Source organism: Danio rerio, chromosome 4 (assembly GCF_049306965.1).
Source record: "Danio rerio strain Tuebingen ecotype United States chromosome 4, GRCz12tu, whole genome shotgun sequence".
Classification (NCBI taxonomy): domain Eukaryota; kingdom Metazoa; phylum Chordata; class Actinopteri; order Cypriniformes; family Danionidae; genus Danio; species Danio rerio.
In genome coordinates, this window is record NC_133179.1 from 39,084,699 (window position 1) to 39,103,964 (window position 19,266).

The 19,266-nt window shown below is 33.2% G+C and overlaps 1 protein-coding gene and 3 long non-coding RNA genes across 8 annotated transcripts in view; 2 read left to right on the forward strand and 2 right to left on the reverse strand.

The window, feature by feature from the left end:
* Window positions 1-19,266, reverse strand: part of LOC141381752 (uncharacterized) — a 537,547-nt gene that overhangs the window by 417,844 nt on the left and 100,437 nt on the right. The window lies entirely within an intron of this gene.
* LOC141381714 (uncharacterized) lies at window positions 12,205-14,494 on the forward strand. The gene is made up of 2 exons (XR_012402342.1): window positions 12,205-12,459; window positions 12,792-14,494. It is a non-coding gene; the product is annotated as an uncharacterized lncRNA (long non-coding RNA).
* LOC141381719 (uncharacterized) lies at window positions 14,272-16,283 on the reverse strand. The gene is made up of 2 exons (XR_012402348.1): window positions 15,812-16,283; window positions 14,272-15,207 (listed from the first exon to the last, which is right to left on the reverse strand). It is a non-coding gene; the product is annotated as an uncharacterized lncRNA (long non-coding RNA).
* si:dkeyp-4c4.1 overlaps window positions 18,941-19,266 on the forward strand; it is a 37,915-nt gene continuing 37,589 nt past the window's right edge. For 4 of the 5 annotated variants that reach the window (XR_012401636.1, XR_012401637.1, XM_073946652.1 and 1 more), the window contains exon 1: window positions 18,977-19,018. The gene's annotated coding sequence lies outside the window, so the exon portion shown is untranslated. Of the gene's footprint in view, window positions 19,019-19,266 lie in introns of all 5 variants that reach the window. The other variant, NM_001100956.1, reaches the window with a different exon arrangement.

The window sequence follows — 19,266 nt, forward strand, 5'->3', positions numbered from 1 at the left end:
GCAGCCAACTGTGTGTGTGTGTGTGTGTGTGTGTGTGTGTGTGTGTGTGTGTGTGTGTGTTTGTGTGTGTGTGTGTGTTTGTGTGTGTGTGTTTGTGTGTGTGTGTGTGTGCGCACTTTTGGGTCTGGGTTTTGTCTACTTGAAGTCACGACACAGTATTTAATGAATTTGCCTTTATTATTGCTCATTAATAGGTTATGTTGTTTTTCACATTATTACTACATTAAACCAATAAATATTTTAAGACAGACAAAAGAGCATCAGTCATATAATTTTAATATATCAATGTTGAAACTATCAAATTAGAATATGTTTACAATAGTAATCCATTAAATAACAAATCTCAATCTGTATTGACGACAAATTGTCACACCTTGTAAAACAATTTAATCTAAAAATGTAGTTCTATACTGTTGGTTGAAAATCACAGATGTAAATTCAAGTTGTCTTTGTGATTAATGAAAAACTGAATGATTTTCTTTTGACTAACACATTCTCAATATATTTACAATTATGTTCTGTAATTTATGGCACACATTGTAGTACGAATAATCTAAAAAACTTAATGTTTTGCACACTGATCATCACTAGTGTAGATTTGAAAATAAACGTAAAATATTTACTATAAGAACTTATCAGTCTTTAGACAGTATTGATATTTCTGTTTCAAAAAGTCAACAAAATATATGTATTACTCGTAGTAATTGTAAAACTCACAATTCAAGCCATGTAGCTTAGTTATGGAATTTTGGTATTTCAAACTGATTTGAATGAATTAAAAATACTTGATATTATAAAGAAAAAATGGATTATTTCAAATATTAAATAAAAAATATAAACAAACATTTATTTTCAGTTTTATCTAAAAAAAATTACAGCTCTGGCCCCCAGTTAACTTTAGTTAATTTTCTACAGAAAAAAAATTTATTAGTTTAACTACTGGATCCTGCATTTATACAAAATGTTTACGTAACAGTGACAAATCAAGTAAGTTTACAAATTTGTCAAAATTAGTCAAGTTTACAAGTAGTTCTTGAAAGTAGACTGAGCAAATGATGCTTTTCATTGACCATTAGATTTAGATGAATCAAGATTATTGACACTACCCAAATTTTGTAGTGAGTGTATGTTTCTTTAAACTGAATGTTTTTCATTGACACACACATTTTCAAATGAACAATCTAAAATCTAACTGAATGTTTTTCACTCAGAATATAAAACGTTATCATACGGACAAATGGTGTTTAAAATACTATTGATTAAACTTAACGCATGACTAGAGTTTTGTTTTTACAAACAATAGCATTGAAATAATTCAAGCTTATGATTTTGCACTCTGTTGCACTTTTTCAACACAAAATGTAAGCTTTTTATGTATGTGCTAAAAATCCGTAATTTTGCGACACTGTCAAAGTTTGTAGGTTGCAAAGCATACTTGCTTTTAAAACTGTCGGTTCACCAAATTTACTTAATGTTGTTCCCTTTCTTTTGGAGTTTTTAAGAACATCAATGTTTCATTTAAGGGAAAAAAGTGATGTTTTGAAATACAATGGTTACATCAATATGGTCCAATGAGAGTTAGAATTTCTGGGTTTCATGATATGGGAATATTTTTAACCTCTAATGTGTCCCAAGTAACATTAATAACAACACTTAGCTACAGTTATTTGTTTCATAGTTGAATGCTACACGCAATACTGTCAACAAAGCACATTAATATCAAAGAGTAAATCCATTTTAATTTAAGAATACTTTGCAGTAAACTTTAATGCTTTAATAAGTTTATTTTATCAACCCCCGAATGCAGAATGTTTTTTTGAAACATTTCAGTATATTTTACGACCACTGCCATCTCACCAAATGATTTGACCTAATTCAAGCAGCCATTTTCTGCTGCACTTTTTAACACAAAATGCCTTTGCAAACTTTTTGCATATACGTTACAAGTCTGTAATTTTACACAATTCTCATAGCATCTGTTATGAAGCATACAGCAAAAGTCGTAATAACCATTTCTACTGCCAATTGTCTTTTGTTGTCTAATTCTTCATAATATTTTTTTTTTACGAGAACTATGAATCTACAAAACTAAATTTAATACTTGCCACTAAATCCGCATTAATATGTTTTTGCAACAGTGTCTAATGTACAGTGTATTGAAAATATTTTCTTTTCAACTGTCGTGAAAGTTTGAGTTGTAAATGTTTTGGATTTAAACCGGTGACACCCAACAATATTATGTATACCTTTTATTTATACACTTTTTCAAATGAATGAGAAATTACGAAATTGTACGTCAGTACTTCTAGATTTAAAACTAAATTGGGCAACAATTTTTAGGTTGTCTTTCCAAACTGACTACAAAACCGTTACACATGAGAAGTGTGTGTTATTGGGATGGCTTAAGCGTCGACCAACTTTATTAAATGATCTGCAGTTTATACCTTTTTGCTTTAAACAAGTAACCAGTCCTTGACACGCTATGCAACATTTTAAATTTTCTAAATATGTAAATATTCATTTGGCATAAATATAGGACTTTAATAAATTTTGACAATATTTCTATTATTTGTTTCACATCGTCATGTTTAGCATCTAGCTCATTTTCTAACTATTTACAGTACAGGCATAGACACTTTTCAGAACAAGCAATAGGTCATTTATACCGCTATAGACTTTGAATGCACCAATTAACACTTGGCCAATCTTGCGACTTTACTTTAAGTTAATATTTTTGTATGTAAACCTGATCCTGTAAATTTAATCCAAAATTTAAAAATGACTAGGTTGGGTAATGAAACGCCAAGCAGTTTATTTTTTCTTTAGAAATGCTTGTAGAATTGAAAATCTACTTAGTTACATTAAAACATTTTACTTGTTTAACACAAAATAATAAGTTCACTTAAGCTGAAAAACGTTTTATTTCAAGCACATATACACTGAATAGAGTCAAGAGCTGGTTAACGGAGCAGAATTAATGGCTGTAGATCAGCTCTACATGGGCCATGAATGTAATATTAATAGATTATTTGTGTCTTTTTCTAAATAGTATAGCTCATGAGGTGATTACAAAATGAAGTGCATATCTATATATTCACAGGCAATGGAATATGAGCTTATGTATGGTTGTTTGTTTATTTGTTTTTGTTCTACATAAGTAAATGTTTATTTAAAACTCATGATTATTCCACTTTATTTAAATGTAATGCAATAAATAAAATTATACAAATATTTGGATGCCTACTGTTTAGACTATTCTACATTAAAAATAGATGTTTTAATCTAAACTGGATAGTCTGAGTTGGTTATTAGAGTTTGATGGCTCAACACTAATAACCTTAATGATACATCATGAAGTTTTTAATTGTCAAATTGTTATGAAGTTAACAAACACTTAATATGAATTAAGCTACATATAAGTTTAAATAATATAAGTTAAACATTATTTTGGTAAATAACTAACATTATTTAACAGTTGTTTTCAATATATAAAAAAACTAGACTTAATTATTTTTAGGTGTAACCATAAATAAAATTTTAATTTAAGTTTAAAATAAAAGTTTAAAATTATAATACGTTATTTGTTTAATCAACTCTTTATTGTTCACTATCATTTTCTCTCTTTATCATATCACTATCACAACATGTTTATATATATAAACATGTTGTATTTAACATTATTAATACATATTGTATTTTAGAACAGGATCAATCATAATATTATCATACTTTTTGTCTATTAAAGTAAATTATACGTTTTACAATATTAACCCAGTAAATACCATATCTTAGGTTGTAATGACAACATTTTGGCTTATAGTTGTAACTTTTATTTTGAGACTTAGGCCTAACAAGAACAAGGTCTTAGGCCTAGGTCACGAGCCAACAACAATTCACTGTTTTGGTTCAGTAGCACTTAAAGAAACCCTCTGAGATGTATGAAACAACACATGACACTGACGATAAGAAAGCAATACATTTGGCAGTCATGATAGGGAACATATTGCTATACCATCTTGCAAAGAGAGTAAAAAAACTTGAAATGCTTAAAAACAGCATGCGTGATGTTGACAATATTCTTTAATGCCTACTAAAAACTATTTAATAGAAGTTTAAAACCTTTTCAACTTCTTCTCTAAACCTGAACATTCAAAGTTCAGCTTTTTCAAAACAACTTTACTTTAAATCAATGGGTAATATACATGGTGTGATATGACACAGGGTCATTAATTATTATCTTGCTTTACATTTCCTTAACTCAAGAGTCATGCTACAAAATAACACATTTAAAACACTAAGTACTAAACCAAAGTCAGAAAACATATCCTCTTTTTCTAATAGACAAAACACTTTTTAAAATTATTCTACCTGAGCTGTTAATGTACTGTACGTTTATTTTTATTGAATCTATTACAAACTTCTTCTGCAAATATACCAATCGGCTCTGTTGTGCGTAAGCATCTAATAATTTAAAGATCTTTTCTAAAAGAAATTAAAAATAGTTGTTCTTCTGATATTGTCAGAACATCCATGCGGTTGCAGAGCAAATGCATTTACGTGAATTAGGGCTCCACACTTTGTAAAGTCAATAAAATTTTATTGTATTAGTTAAGCTGATATTCAATAAATATACATGAAACTTAATTTTCAAAATGTACATAACTTTATCCTATAAAGTAATTCATGAGAACCCTGCCACTGTGAAATTGTTTACAGCATATTAAAAAAAAGAGACATACAGCTTCAATTCAAACTACAGAAATTTGCTTATCTAATTGATGAACTGTTTTTTTTTTTTTTTTTTTGTAACTGCAATGGTCTGTATTTACAATATTGCTGTTTTCAAATAAACAATTATCATACACTCATAGTAAAATCATAGTACATAGTAAAATCATGTTCGATGAATTTACCAAAATATGACCATATACAACTTACACAATGAAATGACAGTCTTTCTATGAACATTATTAAATTATATTATGACATTTTTAGACTGGTCTTTAATATAGTTACAAGATGTAAGGCACTCAAACAATGCTAGGTGATTGCTGTACTTAATGTCTACTTTTGTGATTTGTACCCTACTTGAGTACAATTAAAATTATTGTTTACTTTTACTTCATTACTTTAAAAAATATAGTACTTTTTACAACTTCCAATTTTATTTACAGTCAAAAAGCTTTGATTCTTTAGAAGTCATGTCCCGTCACATCGAACTCCACAATACTCATCAACCCCAGTAAGTCTGCTATCAGTACACTTCTTTTAAGCTGTTAAGAAAATATACATTCAGTCTGTTACCTGCATACACATCCACAAAATTTAAATTAGATGCTGCACTGAAATAAACTTAAACCTGACTTAAGTATATTTAAACTTATAAAAACAGAAAGGGTTTAGTTATTTGTCATATGCTTGTTCATTGTTATACGCGCACAATGTTATTACAGTATGTGTTCTAAGTACATTTGGTTTGTAGTTTTTTTTTTTTTTTTACTTCTTTTGATTGATTGGACAATTCAACATACTGTATGCCCACAGTGGTTACTTCAGCTCTTTCCAAAATGGCTTCTACAAATAGCATGTCATGTTTTCAATAACAAACTATCCCTAGTGGTACATGCTATGTGCACTACTAGTTAACTAAGGCTATACTAACAGTACTCTTGCAAGTGTACTTTCAAGATACTAGAGCACTATACAGTTTATGATTAGAAATGAAAACGCTAAACTGGTTGGAAAGTCAGACCTGTGCTCCAAGTGTTGAAGCATCGAGTACACAGCACCGACAGGTCTTTTTGGGTGGTGTGTGTGTGTTTGTATGAGCACATGGATGGTTAAAATGCTGTCATAAGCCCCTTTCACACATACAGACCTTTCCGGAAAATTGCCGGCAATTTTCCGGAAAGGTTATATGTGTGAACAGGTCCTTTTTGAAAATACCGGTAAATTCGTTCTGGCTATTTTCCGGAAAGAGAAGTTGTAACATTACCGGCAATTTGCCGGAATGCTGCGCTGTGTGAATGCAGAAGGAAGATTGCCGTAATAAGCGCGTGCACGTCTAGAACGTGCTGACGTAAGATGTCTGCTTTAGCCAATCACAACAGTCAGACGCATTTACGTCCGCGCGGTTTGTGAGAATAAAAGCCTTTGAATATTTTTCCAGACACATTTAGCTGCTAGAAGTTAGTCAGATCCCGTTTCTATGTTCTTCTTAATGCCAACTGTGTAAATAATCATCGATGAGATGCTTATGATAAGCTGTTGTTTGTTTACCTTCAAGCTTTGCGTGTGCCTGTAAAACAGCCTGTGAGCGCCAGCACACACACATATCATGAACATCTCGACATGCGAAAGTGATCCTGCGAAAGTTGTTCACAATATTGATCATCCACAGAGTTTGTAATTTAGTCAAATGTTTACAGATACAAGCGCAGCCGTTTAAAGCTCATTTGTGGTGAATGATGTCAGAATTTACCGGTATTTTGGAATGGATGTGTGAATGCTCTTTTCCGGAAAATTTCCGTAACGTCCTCGCCTGTGTGAACAGCGCTTTTTTCAATATAACCGTAAAGTCGTTCCGGACATTTTCTAGATATTTACCGGTATCACTGTGTGAAAGGGGCTATAAATGCATCCTTACATCACAAACTATTTATTTACTACAAGTAAAAGTGAACTACTATTCTTATAAGTTGACAGGATGTACAAATAAAAATGTTATAGTTAACTGTGTGCTTAATGTTTACTACTGTGACACTTGAAATTATACTTTTACAGTATACTATACTAAAAAGATCACAGTAAACATGGAAATATTGACTTTTTTGTTTTGATCCCCCCAAAAGGCTTGACTTTAACAAATCAACATCTGCACAAGTTAATTCATGGGTTTTACAACTTCAGGCATGATGAATAATTTATATTTAGTGCCTGTAGCTTGATAGTTAAATACAATTTAACACAGACGGTTCTAAAGCAGGATAAAGCGTTGTATGTTGTTCATTAATGCTGTGTTGTGAGAGATTTTGAAGTTTAAACAACAATCTATGAATTCATTCTTGCTGTTTCTTTTACTATTACACAAGTACTATTTTTACATGTAGCACACTTTGTTTTACTCAGTATGTTAACATTCAAACGATTATACCTTTATATGTGTACAATTTTCATCACATTGTTTAATCTTTCACTTCAGTAGCATTTTTGAGTACTTTTTAGACCTCTGAACACAAACATGACATATGAGACTAGTTGTTTTCTGCTACATACTCATTTATGCTACATATAAATTGAAAATTTAGCATTTTATTTAGCATATTTAAAATGGCTAAATATGCTAAATAAAATGCTAAATTTTCAATTAGCACAATCAGTAGCTTTAACTATTTAACAAGATGTCTAGCACACGTTGTTTATCTAAATTTATAAGCTTGTTATTTCAATTTTATAAGTATTTCACTAAAATTATAGGTCTGAAAATAGATTTAGTGTCACATAACAACAATAAAAACAAAAATACTTATTGCTACTCTGCAACAAACATATACAAACAGTTTTTGTCAAGTTTGTGTCAAATTGGTAAATGTTGGTACTCGTAGATTATCTATATTATAGTGATGCTAAAGTGTATGTTTATATATCACCAGAACGTATAAAGCATAACTTTAACTTCTTTATGTTTTAACAGATCCAATTTTAGTAGGCCTAGATTTTTAACCAAACTCGACTTCTTAAAATATTTTTAATCTAATAACCAATTATGGATAACGTCTCTTAAACTTTTTCTCTTTCTTTACCTCAAAGGCATTGTAATAAGTTATATGGGATATTTCATAAATGTAATTGTATTTCCTTACAAGTATATTTCACTTAAAATAAATAGCGTGTCTTGTATCGTTACATTTTTAATTCCAAAACAAATATGTAAGTGTAGATGTAAGCGTATTTCTTCTCAATCATTCTTTTAAAAACAACAGTATGAAGAAATATGCCAATTATTAATTAAATATGTAATTGCTTTCAGCGCTAATAGGAAACCAAATAGATGACTATAATGAACAATTCAGACTGCACAATAATGTTGAAAAGCGAGTACATATTTGCATAAAAACATTCAAATTTATTTTACATCTCTTTTTATGTAGCAACCAGATTTTGAAATGTCTTCAGCTGAGCATTAAATTTTGTCAACCTAAAACTTCCATGAAATGTAAAAATCTATAATATTAGTTCTCTAAAATCTTTCATTGTGAATATATTTATGGTATGACCCTGTATAGTTTTAGGTATCCCTACATCATCACACCTATGTCTTAAATAAATGAAAAGATGTTAACTAAATGTTTATTCATGACTTTTATGACATCATGGCAGATGTTCATAGTGCTGACCAGTAAGTGAAGGTGGGCCTGATTGAATGTGTAGATAAAGCAGCCCATTGTTACTACTAGCTACCAAGGAGTAGGGTAATGCTTTTGGGCACAGTCACTGATACCAGAACTTTCTACAAGAATCCATTGATCAGGAGTAAAAAGACTAAAAACATAAAAAGATACTATCTCCGAGGACCAGAGATCCTACTTTGGTCTTGTTTGCACTGAACTATAAGACTGAACTATCGCTGTTTAAGGACACCAGCATCATCTATAAGGTACTACTGCGTATGATCTACACCGATTATGGGACATACTTTGTATTGTAATAAAAAAAGTTTTCTAAAAAATATTTTCTGATTTCTTCTGACACCCCCTTGCAAAGATGGCTGATTGCTATTGTTCTCCAAATGCTGACGGAGTGCGACACTGTTTTTCATTGTCAAATAAGGTCAATTGTGGATGACATGTTAACAGCATTATAGGGACCATATGGTCTTTCTTCTGGAGAAGATCATTAATGATGCATGTGGTTCTAATCATGATTGTACAGGAGATGGCAAACGTGTGAAAAATCTCAAGAGAGAAATGGACGTTGTGAGAGGGGCCTTAAACTCACGGGCCGATACGATAAATCAATTGACACACCTGTGTGTTCGTAGCAATGGTGCTATCTGTGCAACCATTACAAAAATTCTGGAGGTGTTGACTGAATTGAGTGATGAGATGGGAATAATGCAGGTTCTATGTATGTCTACATATATAACAGATATTTGTGTGTCACTGGTTTCACAAAACAAAATAACAAATATTGCTGAGATTGTGAAAGTTATGACCAACCACATTCTAGAACATGACAGAATGCTTTTAGCAGCATTTCTTTGTTGGTTAGATATTCAGTAATGTCGTTATTGTTCTGGTGTACCCTGTTTTTCAATGTATGACTGTATATATTTATATTTTTTTAGTTGATTTGTTTGTTATGCAATCCATATTTGTTCATTATGTACTACTCTATTTAAGTGTATATGTGCTTGAAATAAAACGTTTTTCAGCTTAAGTGAACTTATTATTTTGTGTTAAACAAGTAAAATGTTTTAATGTAACTAAGTAGATTTTCAATTCTACAAGCATTTCTAAAGAAAAAATAAACTGCTTGGCGTTTCATTACCCAACCTAGTCATTTTTAAATTTTGGATTAAATTTACAGGATCAGGTTTACATACAAAATATTAACTTAAAGTAAAGTCGCAAGATTGGCCAAGTGTTAATTGGTGCATTCAAAGTCTATAGCGGTATAAATGACCTATTGCTTGTTCTGAAAAGTGTCTATGCCTGTACTGTAAATAGTTAGAAAATGAGCTAGATGCTAAACATGACGATGTGAAACAAATAATAGAAATATTGTCGAAATTTATTAAAGTTCTATATTTATGCCAAATGAATATTTACATATTTATAAAAAATTTAAAATGTTGCATAGCGTGTCAAGGACTGGTTACTTGTTTAAACCAAAAAAGGTATAAACTGCAGATCATTTAATAAAAGTTGGTCGACATTTAAGACAACCCAATAACACACACTTCTCATGTGTAACGATTTTGTAGTCAGTTTGGAAAGACAACCTAAAAATTGTCGCCCAATTTAGTTTTAAATCTAGAAGTACTGACGTACAATAATTTTTCATAATTTTTCATTCATTTGAAAAAGTGTATGAACAAAAGGTATACATAATATTGTTGGTTGTCACCGGTTTAAATCCAAAACATTTAAAACTCAAACTTTCACGACAGTTGAAAAGAAAATATTTTCAATACACTGTACATTAGACACTGTTGCAAAAACATATTAATGCGGATTTAGTGGCAAGTATTAAATTTAGTTTTGTAGATTCATAGTTCTCGTAAAAAAAAAATATTATGAAGAATTAGACAACAAAAGACAATTGGCAGTAGAAATGGTTATTACGACTTTTGCTGTATGCTTCATAACAGATGCTATGAGACTTTTAACGCATATGCAAAAAGTTTGCAAAGACATTTTGTGTTAAAAAGTGCAGCAGAAAATGGCTGCTTGAATTAGGTCAAATCATTTGGTGAGATGGAAGTGGTCATAAAATATACTGAAATGTTTCAAAAATCATCCTGCATTCAGGGGTTGATAAAATAAACTTATTAAAGCATTAAAGTTTACTGCAAAGTATTCTTAAATTAAAATGTGTTTACTCTTTGATATTGATGTGCTTTGTTGACAGTATTGCGTGTAGCATTCAACTACGATACAAATAACTGTAGCTAAGTGTTGTTATTATTGTTACTTGGGACACTTTAGAGGTTAAAAATATCCCCATATTATGAAACCCAGAAATTCTAACTCTCATTGGACCATATTGATGTAACCATTGTATTTCAAAACATCACATTTTTTTCCTTAAATGAAACATTGATGTTCTTAAAAACTCCAGAAGAAAGGGAACAACATTAAGTAAATTTGGTGAACCGACAGTTTTAAAAGCAAGTATGCTTTGTAACATACAAACTCTAACAGTGGCGCAAAATTACGGATTTTTAGCACATACATAAAAAGCTTACATTTTGTGTTGAAAAAGTGCAAAATCATAAGCTTGAATTATTTCAATGCTATTGGTTTGTAAAAACAAAACTCTAGTCATGCGTTAAGTTTAATCAATAGTATTTTAAAGACCTTTTTTCCGTATGATAACGTTTTATATTCTGAGTGAAAAACATTCAGTTAGATTTTAGATTGTTCATTTGAAAATGTGTGTGTCAATGAAAAACATTCAGTTTAAAGAAACATACACTCACTACAAAATTTGGGTAGTGATGTCATAATGTTCGCTTATCAGATACACGCATTCGCTGTAAAAGTCATCAGATGTCTTTTATCTTTCTCAAGCACGCTTCAACCGGTTCAAATTTCCTGCACACATACACCCACGCAGGCACAGCCAGCCTCCCAAGCCACACCCACACCCGAGCCGGAGAGACGCACACACATACACAGACACGCAGTTCTGACCACAACAGAGCAAAGGCAACACAGCTGTGCATATACCTTAGTTTATTAATTGTAACATAATATATTAACATAATATATTATAATTTAATTATAAAAACATAATTTAAAACAATAATTACAATATATTATTGTATAATTATAATAACTGAATTTATTAAAATATTTAAAATATAATACTGTATAATATAGTTTTAATAACGGTTAATATATTTTATTTCATTAAAATCTATTTCATAATATTAAAATATCTCATTTTAATGTAATAATACCGGAATATTAATTTAATTCAACTGATAAGAATCTGATTACCGGAATTGTTAATTTACTTCAACTGATAAGAGTCTAATTAACGGAAAGGGGCGGGGTTTACACCGGAAGCCCCGCCCCAAAAGGGGCATGGAGGGTATCAATCAAACTTTTTGACAGATGCCACCGGATATTACTCTCTCTCAAGTTCATTTACCATCATCTATCATGACTGAATGAGCAGGAGAACTCGAGAAATATCAATTCTAGAAACCAAATGTGTTGATCAGCAGCATCTATGAGGCCAACACAACATGATGATGACTGCGCTTCAGTGAAAACAGACTTAGGGTGCTTTCACACCTGTGAATCGATTCAGTTGTTCCGAAACAGCGATTACAATTGATACAATGTAGCAATTATTCATTGGAGCGGATCGCTTTCACACTGCAAAATTTCCAAACGGACCAAATTTTCTAATGCAAGTCACGTGCGAGTAAACTGTTCTCTCATTGGTCAACGTCTCCTGGGTTTGTTTACCGGAAATGCGCCCTCATCTGCGATCCGTCCCGATGGAAACACAACATATCTGCGGGCTTGTTGTTGCTTTTTTTGTTGCTGTTGTTATATTGATTCATAATTTTGAGCAGGAGTCAAGGGTTCGGCGAGAAAACATTTTTAAAATTCATCTTCTCCGACGAAGAGCTGTAAGGCGGCATTATACACTGAAAAGGCGGGCTGTGATTTTGAATGGCGATTACGTGCTGCTAACCCACAGACTCCAAAGATCCATCAGGTATGTGTAATTTCCCTCCACACACACACATTCATATGTACACATGCATGTATGAATGAGTGAGTGAGAGAGAAAGCGCGCGCGATGGTCTTGTTTTTATTTATCGCTAAGTGTTGACTTAAACCAATAAATCATCATGTAACGTAGAATTAAATATTTAGAAAATGTAAAAATGCATAATGTTCTATGAGTGGGTTTTTATTGTAAAATAGTTTATTGAAAGTGTACTATTAATACGTGCCTAAACTGTCATGAATTTAATTTTACTATTCCAAAAAAATATTTCAAGAATGTCTACATAATTTTTTTTCTCTCGTTGTTTATTTTTGCAGGACAATATGGGTATTCCCACGTAGTTGTGACTGGTGGAAATACATCAATAATACTTGGACGGACCACGAATGGCTGCAAAATCTCAGAATGCAAAGAAGCTCCTTTATTCTGCTGTGTGACACACTCCGGCCCTGGCTAACTCGGCAAAATGCTAGATACAGAAAACCAGTTCCTGTCGAAATTCGTGTGGCGATATGTATTTGGAGACTGGCAACTAATCTTGAATATAGGTCCATCTCACATTTATTTGGTGTTGGGGTGTCCACATGCTGCATCATCACTCAAGAAGTTGTGACTGCAATAAATGTGATAATGAAGCCACAATACATCAAAAAACCCTCTGCAGCAGAGTTCAAAATGATTGTGCAGGGCTTTCGTGACAGGTGGGGATTCCCTCAAGTAGCAGGAGCTATTGATGGAACACATATAAACATTAAAGCTCCATCCAACACACCTGCAGACTATTACAATCGAAAGGGAAACTACTCCATTGTCTTGCAAGCTGTGGTTGACAACAAGATGAAATTTTGGGACATTAACGTTGGGCAACCAGGAAAAGTTCATGATGCCCGTGTTTTTTGTCTCTCTTCACTCTTTGATCGTGGTAGTAGTGGCACCCTTCTGCCGACCTGGACTGAAACATTTGAGGCAATTGATGTGCCACTTTTTCTTTTAGGGGATTCTGCCTATCCTCTGTCACACTGGCTGATGAAGCCTTATCCTGAGGGAAGAGGAGTGACACCTGAACAGATCAAATTTAACCACCGCTTAAGTCAAGCTCGAATGACTGTAGAGCGTGCTTTTGGGCGCCTGAAAGGACGCTGGCGTTGTCTGCTAAAGCAATGTGAGGCCCACATTACTCTTGTTAGTCGTATAGTCTCTGCTTGTTGTGTGCTACACAACTTCTGTGAAGTACGCAATGAAGAATTCTATGGGAGAGATGATGTAAGAGAAGAGGAAGAACAATCACAGGATGCAAGACCTCAGGAACAGGAGAATGTTCAAGGCAATAACGTCAGAGATGCTCTTTGCAGATATTTTTCAAGAATATGAATGTATACATCATTTCTAAAATCCAATAAACATTGTAAGATATAGAATGTTAGAAATTTAAATATGAAAGCTCACCTAATAAAAATTTACTCGCCACAAGTGGTTTCAAAAAGAATATAATTTGAAGAATGCTGAAAAACTAATCACTGACTTACTTAGGAAAACACTAATTCCATGGAAGTTAATGGTTAAATGTTTTTACCACTCTTCAAAATATATTCTTTAGTATTCAACAGATTAAAAAAAATTAAACAGGTTTGGAACAAGGGAATCATAAGTAAATGATGCCAATATTCTTTTTGGGCGAACCAGCTTTTTAAGATTGACAATCCCAAAATTGGATGAAATAAATATGCTGCATCATTTTACATGCAACTTTAAAAATGTGTTTTTATATTTCTAGATTATAAAGAATCAGAAGTGTTATAAGGTGGTTAAGCAACACTTTATTAAGTCTTTATTAAAACTTTTTACTTGTACATAAATTGTTTCTGTACTAAAGTGTACATTCTCTCTTTTTACAAACTGGTAATTCAAAATAAACTTCTTGTCAGTGGCAAGCTATGTTAATACAAGATGGTCATTTATAACACTGTAAGACCATGCGATTGAAAAAACCTGTTATGAATTAAATGCCCTGAATTTTTAACTTTTTGATTACAACTCTTCTTTCTATTTTGCTTTCTGCCTGAATACACATTTTCAAAACAAAGTGCAACATGCACTAACAATAAATGAACAAACCTTTTTAAAGGTATAGTAACTTGTATTACAGGTTGTAATAATTCTGAGCACTGTTTACACAATGCAGTGTGGATGATACACATGGCTGTGTATTTTCGATTAATGACGGTTGTGACACGTGTTCATGCTGAGGCATAGGCATCACTGGGCACGGGACAGATGAAATTGGCTTGGTAGTTGGTACAGAAATTGGCCATGACCCAGATGTTGTTGGAGGAATCGTTGGATGTGGAAGAGTGGAGTTTGGTTGTTCCTGATGCAGAGTATTTACGAAACTGCACATTACCTGAAGCAGCATTTGGTAGTTGGCCTGTTGCTGTTCCTGCATTCTCCTAAACCTACTTTCTTCGGCTTCTTGTTGTGCTTTAAGCATCTTTTCAAAAATAGCAGTCTCTTGAGCCAGATGTTGTTCTTCAGCCTTGTTCAAGGCCTCTAGCTGCCTTCTGTTTTCAGCCATGTAACTCAAAAACTTCTGATCAAGGTAGGATGATTTGTGTTTTCTTTTGCGCGACTGAGCTCCAGGAATAGGCAGTCGTTGTGTTGTTTCTTCGAAGCTGCTGTCTGTGCTCTGAGCAGCATCAGACATCTCCTCATCCAGAAGTACAGCACCATCATCACCTATTAAATAGATCAGTTAAAGTCATTTCTTAAAATATAACTTAAATACATTTTTTTAATAATTAAAAACTTGATTAAAATTTAATTAAAACTTCTAATCTCAGAGTTAAATTAAATGATACATGTGTACTAATAAAACATGCATGGTAATTTATGTTTATAAAAAGCGTTGATATACAAATTATATCCATCTATCCAGCCTCCATTAAACAGCACACAAATATTTGTGGATCATAAATATTCACAAAGCAAATAACAACGTGTATATTACAGCATGTATGTTCAAACATTTGAAAGGGGATGAAATTTTAATAAAAGTAAAGTTGGTTTTATATTTGGATATTCAGACATTCTCCTTAATAATATAATTTCAGAAAAGTATTCTTTGCAAATTTTAGATAGGGAAATAATGTTAGCAGCAAATGACTATCAAAGTACAACATTGCTTACAGTGAGTTAAATAGTGTTGATGTTGTTTAGTCATACTTGCATGCTAATTCTGACCAAATATTCAAAATAAGATGATAAACAATATAGAGACTGCTAAATAAACGAATGTGCGAATATAAAACCAACTTTACCTCAATGAAATTTTGCCACTCACCGTGATCATTTGATCCTTCAGCCTGGCTAGAGATATTGGCTGATGATAACGCTGGATCACAGTTGTCAGGCTCATTAGACTCCACCACATCCACAGGATCAACTACTGGATTGGTACCAAGTATTTTGTCCAGTTCATCAAACCAGGTAAACTTATCTTTCTCGTCTCCAGAACTCCCTGTTTTGCGAAGTGAGTCGCGTACTTTTATGTACTGTTGACGCAGTTTTTTGGCTTTTGCGCGGCACTGCTCTATGGAGCGATTGTAGCCCATGTCTTGCAGACGCTCACTGAACACTTTGTAAATTTCTGTGTTTTTGTGTGTTTTGCATAGTTGTTCTGCTATATGCTCATCTGACCAAATGTCGATGAGGCATTTGACCTCCGGTGAGCTCCAGGTTAATCCTTGATTCATTTTAAGTAGGCTATTAGCAAAACAAGCTAACTTTACTGCTTTCACAGAATGTATGTATTTAACGTTACGAAATTACCCATCACGCATTGCGATCGGCTTCTTCGTTGGTCCGTTGGAGCGGATCGCTTTCTCACTGCAATCGAACCCCTCCAGGGTTCGTTTCCATCGAGCCGAGACCACCTCACTCAAGCGATCTCGGAGCGATTACTTTGGCGCGGAACAGAGCGCGATTGCCCTGTTCACATATGCCAATCGAACTGCGCTAACTGGCCAAACGAGATACGTTCCAAAACAAAAGTGTAGGTGTGAAAGCACCCTAAGTGTACAACACTATAAGAAATGGAGTACTCGTTTTATTCAGCTCATTTATGGATTATGGCTATTGTTTCTTGCTCTGGCTCACCTGATTTCTTTTTTGTAATTACTCTCATATAAAGAAACTGTTGACGCAAGTGTTGAAGAGAAGTTGTTTTGTTTCTGTTCTTTATTATTATTATTTTTTTTGTAACAGGATAAAGTGTCCAAACGCAGAGGACAAACTCCTGCTGAAATGACTGATCTACATTGAGTTATTAAAATAAGATTATTTAATAACAATTGAATATTAATAGAATATGCATGTGCATATAGTTCACTGCTTCTGATGAGAATTAATTTATTATATCATATAATTTATTATATCATCAAGACTCGTAAAACATACTGGTTTGATCACTGTTTGTCCTAAAGAACCGGTTCAAGTAAAAAAAAAAGGACTTCCCATCACTAATGATAAATACACTGCATATTGGGTTAAAAGTTTAACACTGGAAAAAAAACTCTTAAATATATGCGTTTTCACACTCGTGGATTAAAATGTACTCCAGTTTTAACACTGAACAACACCAAAAAAAATGACACTGTATATTTAACACTGGAATTTTTTGCTGTGTGTGTTTTCTGCTAAAAGAAGTGCTGAGAAACATGAAGAAACCTGTTGAGGAATGCACAATACTTACAAAACAGGTTTATTTGAAGGACTGCCTCCTTCCACAGAATACTTGATCCTGAAGCAGTGAAAATGCACACTTATGAAGACACAAACATGACAGTATATATAGAGTATATTCAGGGAAATCAGCTGGAGAAAGTCTTTTATTGAGTCCAGCTTAATATGAGCTGCTGTGAATGATATCAGGATCACCAGTGAGGGTTTGCTGCACTATTATTCATCAAACATAATCAACCCAGTCTGATTTCACATCCTCTGAGCTGTAAATATTGCAGTGTGTTTCCATGATCTCCAGATCTGTGTTTGTCATTAGCTCTGCTGCTACAGACACATGATAACCCTTACTGTACACTGTGCTGTTATGATCAAAGACAGCAGACCATCAGAACAGTTCATTTGAACTCATTCAGACTCTACATTCAGCAGCGATAGGTTTGTGTTCGTCAAAACATCGTCTGACAGGGTGAACATTCAGCAGATTTCCTTCAGCATTTGAAGATTTTCCGAGAGTTTATGTAATATTAAAGTCAGATTCTATTCTGTTATGTGTTTCATTCATTTAATAGAACAGAGAGACGTTCACTGTGATCAAATAAAGCTTTTAGATCAGTTCCACACAGATAGTCTCTTATAACCCAGATCCAGCAGTGTTTCATCTAATAGTCTGTCAGATTATTGAGTCTGTCAGGACTTGAGTTTGACACCATTGGCGTAGATCCTCCTGTATGTGTTTAGGACATTTACCAATGCTCAAAAGTACAATAGAAAAGTACAGGACAGAACTGTATCAATCTGATGATGAACAGACCTTGAATATCCAGTATACTGTAAAGGTTTAAACAGCACAGCTTTCGAGAGATTATTGTGCTGTAGAGTAAACATATAAATATGAGTATTTGGTTTGTACTGAGCTTTTATTTCTAAGACATTGGTTGATGCTTGAAAAGATATGGGTGTGGGTGTTACATTGCCTGGTTTGTTTTATATATTAAACTGTATATCTTACAGAATCTGCTAAATATACCTCAGATCAGCGCACAAGCTGTGATTGAATGACACACTACCACACTAACTCCTCTGAGTAACATTTCCTCAGCTCAGAGTCTGTCCGCTCCCTCTCTACATTGAGTTAATCAGACAATTAAATGATGATCTAGCACTGATGATGAAGACCTGCTGTTAATAAGCAGAATCACTGAAGAGAAACACAAACACTTCAACAGACTCCAGTCACAGGCTTAGATGAAAGCTGAAATAAGCTCAAAGGCTGAGCAACATGTCTGCCTTCCTGGAGTGATGACGCTGTGTCTGGCTCTGCTGTAGTGTTTTAGAGATCAATACTGTCTGAAACGTATATTTAAAATACAGCTTATAGAAGCCTTTTCAATAGCTTCACCATTTTTGTTGTTCTACTTTTACTCTTTTAAACTCTACACACTTCTCATCAGGGACAATATAAAACACACGACTTAACTGGGGCTAAAATTCATTCATTGTAACTTGTGTTACTGAGATTATAACAAGTACAATATATAGCACGTTTGGAAAACTGACCTGTTATATTACAGTGACTGATTTACTTTTGTACTGTCAACACTGCTATTACCAGCTGAGCAAAAGCCTCCATTGCTATGCTTTATTCTTATCTACTTGTGTGTCTGTGTTTCTCATCTGGCTGGTTATTTCCTCATGTCTTAAACAGGTTTGTTGTGTTTTTCAGAGGTGAAAGAATATTCAGATCTGTTGTTCAGCTAAACTCAACAGTTCAGCAGAGGAACAGAAAGATCTGCAGCCATTATTTGAGGTGAGAGTTTGCTCTTTCTGTGCTTTATATAATCTATGAGTGTCGTCTGATTATCAGTTGATCATCTCTTTGTGTTTCTGAGACTTTACTGCTGAGATGAAGACATTCTGAGGATTTCATTTACATCTTTTGATGTCAAGTGCGTTTCTAGAAGAGGATCACAGAAAACAAAAACCTTCTCATTCTGATACTGAAATCTGTGTTTATGAGTTATCTGTGAGTTTATGAGTGTTTATTAAGCTCAGCAC